We start from the raw sequence: 6,251 nt of genomic DNA, 5'->3' as shown, positions 1-6,251 counted from the left end.
TGAACTGCCCCTTAATGTATAAGACAAACTACCGTAATCTGATTGTTCTGCTGTGGATATTTAGGGTTATGACACATAGGCCTTGCAGTCATTTTACATTGTTGTATAAACAGGAAAGATGTTTCTATAACTTGTTCCTTTTATGTTAACATTGTTTGAAAAGTATTTTATAAACAGATATATCAGTACCATCATCTGGTTCATAAAGTGTCACTGTTTCCATGAGAACAGGGACCCGTACTGTGAGATTCCTAGAGGAGTTCATACCCTCTACCATGGTATTGTGACAGGAGGAAAACAGTTCCACTAATGAAAGTGAAAACTGGGGACAAATTAAGAGATATCATACCCCCAGCTGAAGGTTATTGCCTGCTAGAATTCTCACACATTGTAATATCTTTACAATGTATTATTTCAACCTAACCGTTAAACCATAAGGGCTCATTCACCATTGCGTAGGAATATATGACTCAAATATAGATATGCAGTACAGTTTGTCTTTGTTCTGTATTGTATTCAGTTATCCATTTTTCATCCATTTTTGTTCAAGAACTGTTTATTTTTGCTATTTTTGAAATGTTAGAGAAATACGGATGATTAAAAATATGGAGCTGATATGCACATGTGAACTATGCAGACATAAATGCATGCTCTGTTAGCACTTTTTACCATGCTAAACTGTTGCCAGTGCTATGTAGGAGCATGACAAACAAACCCTTTTGATGCTTTTCTCATAAGGGGTAGTGAGAATATGAAGTTTTATTCTGCCAGATTCTGCTCCTGAACATGCCCAGCGTGGGGATTCACTGCGAAGTGCTCTCTGCATTGAGCTACTTCATTGGCCCTCCCCTCTGCTCTGAATGACTGCTGTTGTGATCTCCTGGTTGAATGACACTCCCGTTGCTCAGAACAGAGGGGCTAAAACAAAGAACATGTGTAATGGGAACTGCCAGGAAGTCTTTTTCTGAGGTTGGAGACTTTGATCATGCAGCAGCCTCCTAGACCAGACGTTGGTGCGGTCTCCAATACCTTGCAAAATAATGACTCCTACAGAGGCAACCTTACTTGGTAGTACTGTGCTCAGGGGCAGCATGGTGGTCCAGTGGTTAGCAGTATCATATTGCTTGGATTTAGGGTTTGTGTCCAACCAAGGACTGGTATGTGCTCCCTGTGTTTTGGGGGGTGTTTCCTGCAACACTCTAAAAACATGCAGATAATGTAGGCTAATTCAGAATGTAGATTGCAAACCCCAATGGAGGCAGGAACTGATGTGTGACAACAATCTCTGCACAGTGCTCAGTAAGTTCAATTTAATGAAAATGATTGTGACTATCCTGCACTGGGCCTCCTTCCAGTCTATGTAGACAATCGGAGTGGTGGTGAAGTTTCCCTGTCAGTGGTGTGAATTACTAGCCACTTCTTTTTAATGATCATCCACTGCATTTGTGCATCATGAATGGTTGGGCTGATGTCACTGGTCCCAGTATGGGTCCCAGGTCACTTTTAGTCTACTTCTGCAGAGGTCACTATTGCTATATACTGTGTCACTAAGGCTGGGTTCATATCACGTTTTTGCCATCTGTTTGACGTATGCATTGCAAAAAAAAGAGATGCAAAAGCATAGCCCACCAGTATGGTAAAAAAACGTATACATTAAAGTATATATATATTTTTTTTACAATGGAACTCTATGGTGATGGATGCCACTGTATGGCATCTGTCTGAGGCATCCGTTAACGTATACTTTTTTTTATGTACGTTAAATAGATGACAAAAACGTGATATGAACCCTCCCTAACTGCAAATCCTGATGTGGTCTGCATTGTACAGACTGAACCTTTTAACCACTGAACACATTGGGACAGATTTACTAATGCTGTAGATGGCGTAAACTTACACCAGTTGTCTAGACATAAGTCAAAATTATCACAGAGGCTCAGGCTGGATGATAAATCTGCTGCAGGGATAGACAATTTTGTCGTACTTTATACCAACTATTTGGCCTCTTTCACACAGGCGTTGCGGGAAAAGGTGCGGGTGCGTTACGGGAACATGTGCGATTTTTCCGCGCGCGTGCAAAACATTGTAATGCGTTTTGCACGCGCATGAGAAAAATCGTCATGTTTGGTACCCAAACCCGAACTTCTTCACAGAAGTTCGGGCTTGGGATCGGTGTTCTGTAGATTGTATTATTTTCCCTTATAACATGGTTATAAGGGAAAATAATAGCATTCTGAATACAGAATGCATAGTACAATAGGGCTGGAGGGGTTAAAAAAATAAATAATAATTTAACTCACCTTAATCCACTTGCTCGCGCAGCCCGGCTTCTCTTCTTTGCTGTGTACAGGAAAAGGACCTGTGGTGACGTCACTCCGGTCATCACATGGTTCATCACATGATCTTTTTTACCATGGTGATGGATCATGTGATTGACCATGTGATGACCGGAGTGACGTCACCACAGGTCCTTTTCCTGTACACAGCAAAGAAGAAGACAGAAGAGAAGCCGGGCTGCGCGAGCAAGTGGATTAAGGTGAGTTAAATTATTTTTTATATTTTTTTAACCCCTCCAGCCCTATTGTACTACGCATTCTGTATTCAGAATGCTATTATTTTCCCTTATAACCATGTTATAATAATAAAGAACGGGTCCCCATCCCGATCGTCACCTAGCAACCCGTTTGTGAAAATCGCACCGCATCCGCACTTGCTTGCGGATGCTTGCGATTTTCACGCAGCCCCATTGACTTCTATGGGGCCTGCGTTGCGTGAAAAACGCACAAAATAGAGCTTGCTGCGATTTTCACGCAACGCACAAGTGATGTGTGAAAATCACTGCTCATGTGAACAACCCCATAGAAATGAATGGGTCCTGATTCAGTGCGGGTGCAATGCGTTCAACTCACGCATTGCACCCGCGCGGAAATTTCGCCCGTGTGAAAGGGGCCTTAGTTGGCTAGGTTTTGCGGCGCAAATTGTGACACAATTTGGGGTCAAAATGTAGCACACCTGTTCCAAGCTAACCCACACCCTTTTCCCATTAAAGGGGTTGTCCTACGAAATGTATTCTACATTTTTCAAACCAGCACCTGGATCTGAATTCTTTTGTAGCCACTGAATTATTCTATGAAATCTATCTGTATAGCATCACCTGCTGTTTGCTCTCTTTCTACTTTCTCTTAGATAGAAGTACCTGCTCTGTTCCTATCTTAAACTGCCACCAGCTGCAGTAGAAAGGACATGCTCCCTAAGCTGCCAGGTTCAAATAAATCTAGTGGAGCAATGAATGAGGAGATCTCTAGATCCATGTGAGGTTCAGGGATGGTTCTAAGGCTAGGGCAGGGGAACAGCCTGCTGGATCAGTGCTAACGCTATCCCACCGTGCCACCGGAAGTCCGCGCCGGTCCCATTCACTATAATGGGGGCGGGCCGGAGGTCCGGCCGCAGCACGGCAAGCAAGCTGCACAAAAACTGGCCGCACAAAAGGCGGCCGCACAAAAACTGCAGCGTCGGAACAGTCTGCCGGACCCTGCTACCACAAGTGTGAAAGTAGCTTAAATTTGTTATAGTCATGTACTATTTGATATCTTATTTTCATTTTTTACATTATTCATGGCATAACCCCTTTAAGCCACATCCCCTTGGTGAGCTAGGTGCACAGGATTTCTCTGATGTACACAATGTGCCAATTTGCGCAAAAACTTTGTATATGGCACAACAACGTCTAGGTGTACTCAAATTAGTAAATGCGACTTTTTGCAACTATACAGTAAAGACCCTTTTACACATGCAGATGATCGAGCCAATCATGGGGAATGAATGTTTATACGCACGCACGTTCCTGATAATTGGCCTATGTAAATGTGCCGCCAATTGCCCGACTCTTTTCCAGCAGCCTGTTTCCACATGCAATCAGGAGATGTGCCCTTGACAATAGAATAGGGCAGGGATGCTCAACCTGCGGCCCTCCAGCTGTTGCAAAACTACAACTCCCAGCATGCCCTTATAGCTGTAGGCTGTACAGGCATGCTGTGAATTGCAGTTTTGCAACAGCTGGAGGGTCGCAGGTTGGGCATCCTTGGAATAGGGGATGAATGGGTGAATGGGGGATGAAAGATCGTAATGATGATCATTTGTTGCCCTGTCACTTGTCATTGAGCCGTGTGAAAGGCCCTAAAAGCAATTGCTGACTGCCATTGCCACATCTTAAAGGACCCTTAGTCACTGCCGTACAATATTTTCAAAGAAGAAATTCTGGCTCGGACTGACAGCTTTGTATGAGCAATTTCCCCAGTGCCCCTTTGGCAGCCCTTTTCTGCAATGAAGAATGATATTACTATTTAGAAAAATGGTGAAGCCTGTATGTGGCAGATTGCAATAATAATGGCAAATATTATCAGTCTTTTTCCCAGAAACCTATTATTCTCTGAGACTGTATTTTCCTCAGTGTGAGAAAACCTTGTCTATATTTTATGAGCGAGTGCATTGTACAAAGTCCATACAGTTAATTCTTTTTAGGCTCTATAGAAATAGCTTGGTTTCTTTGTGTACCGTGTTACTATAGTGATATCATATGGCTCAGAAGTCAGTACTTTGTTATTCTTTCAGTCTCCATGGAAATTTCATTTGGGAATGGGTTCTGTAAACCTCTCAGAAGACCTAGTCTTGCCCCATCTATGCAGAGATTCACCTGTAAAGAGATTTTTGGCGTACACGACGGCAAAGATGAAGGTTTTTCTACAGAAAACATATAAAAGATTCAACATCTTTGGAAAAACACACTGTACGTAGCACACAGTTGGCAAATAAATCAAAAGACATTGTTACGAGTGAAGAAGATATCATTGTAAATTTAAATGTGGCGAACACAAGGGGGAGATTAATCAGAACTGGTGTAAATGAAAACTGGCTTAGTTGCCCATAGCAACCAATCAGACTCCACCTTTCATTTTTCAGAGCTCCATTGGAAAATGAAAGGTTTTCCTTTACACCAGTTTGATAAATCTCCCTCAAAGTAATCTGCTTCAGGGTCCATTCACACGACCATATCCGTTTTGCGGTCTGCAAATTATAGATCTGCAAAACACAGATTTCCGGCCGCTTACGTTCTGCACTTTGCGGTCCCGCACATTCTACCCTATGTTAGAAATGCCTATTCTTATCATCAGTAAAACGGACAAGAATTGGATGTGGTCTATTTTTTTTTTGTTGGGCTGGGGAACAGATATACGGACATGCCGTCGGCTGTCCGCATCTTTTGCCACCCCATTGAAATGAATGGGTCTGCATCTCAAAATGGTTGCCAGGGGAACCAAATCAGTGTACGGCCCTCTCAGCCTCGGGCTAATAAAGAGGCACGTCGGTGGGTTAGCGCGTCAGCATGCTCGGCTGTCACCTCCGCCTGACGCACTGGAAAGCCAGCAACATGTGAGTCTTGGTCTATGTGCAGATATCTGATTGGAGCTGACTTAGTGACTTCTTTTTTTCTCTTCTGAACATAAACGGTTAAACTATATTCTTTAGTAAAAAATGACCATTCCACACCACACCATGTGGGCCCCCCCTGAGCAAAGGGTGACACCAGCCATAGCAACGCCACTGCCTCTATCTGTAAGTCGCTGGAGTGCACGGCAGGCTCGCTTTTCTGAAGGAAGTGGAACTGTGAACTGTCTGAACTCTGAACGGCTGTACAGTCGGTAGTGGCATGTGACACATGTGGCAATAATAATGTGTCTGCTGGCCTGCAGCCTGGTAAAGACCTGTGTCATGTCATGTGTGATGTGCATCCCAATTATGCCATACATACGTGTGCAGATACTGGTCCTGTACTCCTGTGAGGCTGCAAGGCAGGGGTGTGGTGTGGACCACTCCTGAGACTGCATGTGCTTAGGCCTCATGCACACGGCCGTTGTTTGGGTCCGCATCCGTTGCTCCGTTCCGTGGTCCCGCCAAAAAAATAGAACATGTCCTATTCTTGTCCGTTTTGCAGGCAAGAATAGGCATGTCTACAATGGGCCGCCCGTTCCGTTATGCAAATTGCGGAAGGCACACGGGCGGCTTCAATTTTTTGCGGATTAGCAGTTTACTCTACGAGGTGTGTGGATTATTATTTTTTGTGTGTGTTGTGGTGGAGGGCGTGATTGCTTGCTAGGGTGTGTGAAGGCGGGATCCAGGGGGCCCAAGAAAATTCTTGCCCAGGGTCCAATCAATATTAAAGACGGCCCTGATTGTTGAAGACTCCTCTGGCT

This window comes from Bufo bufo, chromosome 4 (assembly GCF_905171765.1).
Source record: "Bufo bufo chromosome 4, aBufBuf1.1, whole genome shotgun sequence".
Lineage (NCBI taxonomy): Eukaryota > Metazoa > Chordata > Amphibia > Anura > Bufonidae > Bufo > Bufo bufo.
Note: the sequence above shows the minus strand (reverse complement) of the source record.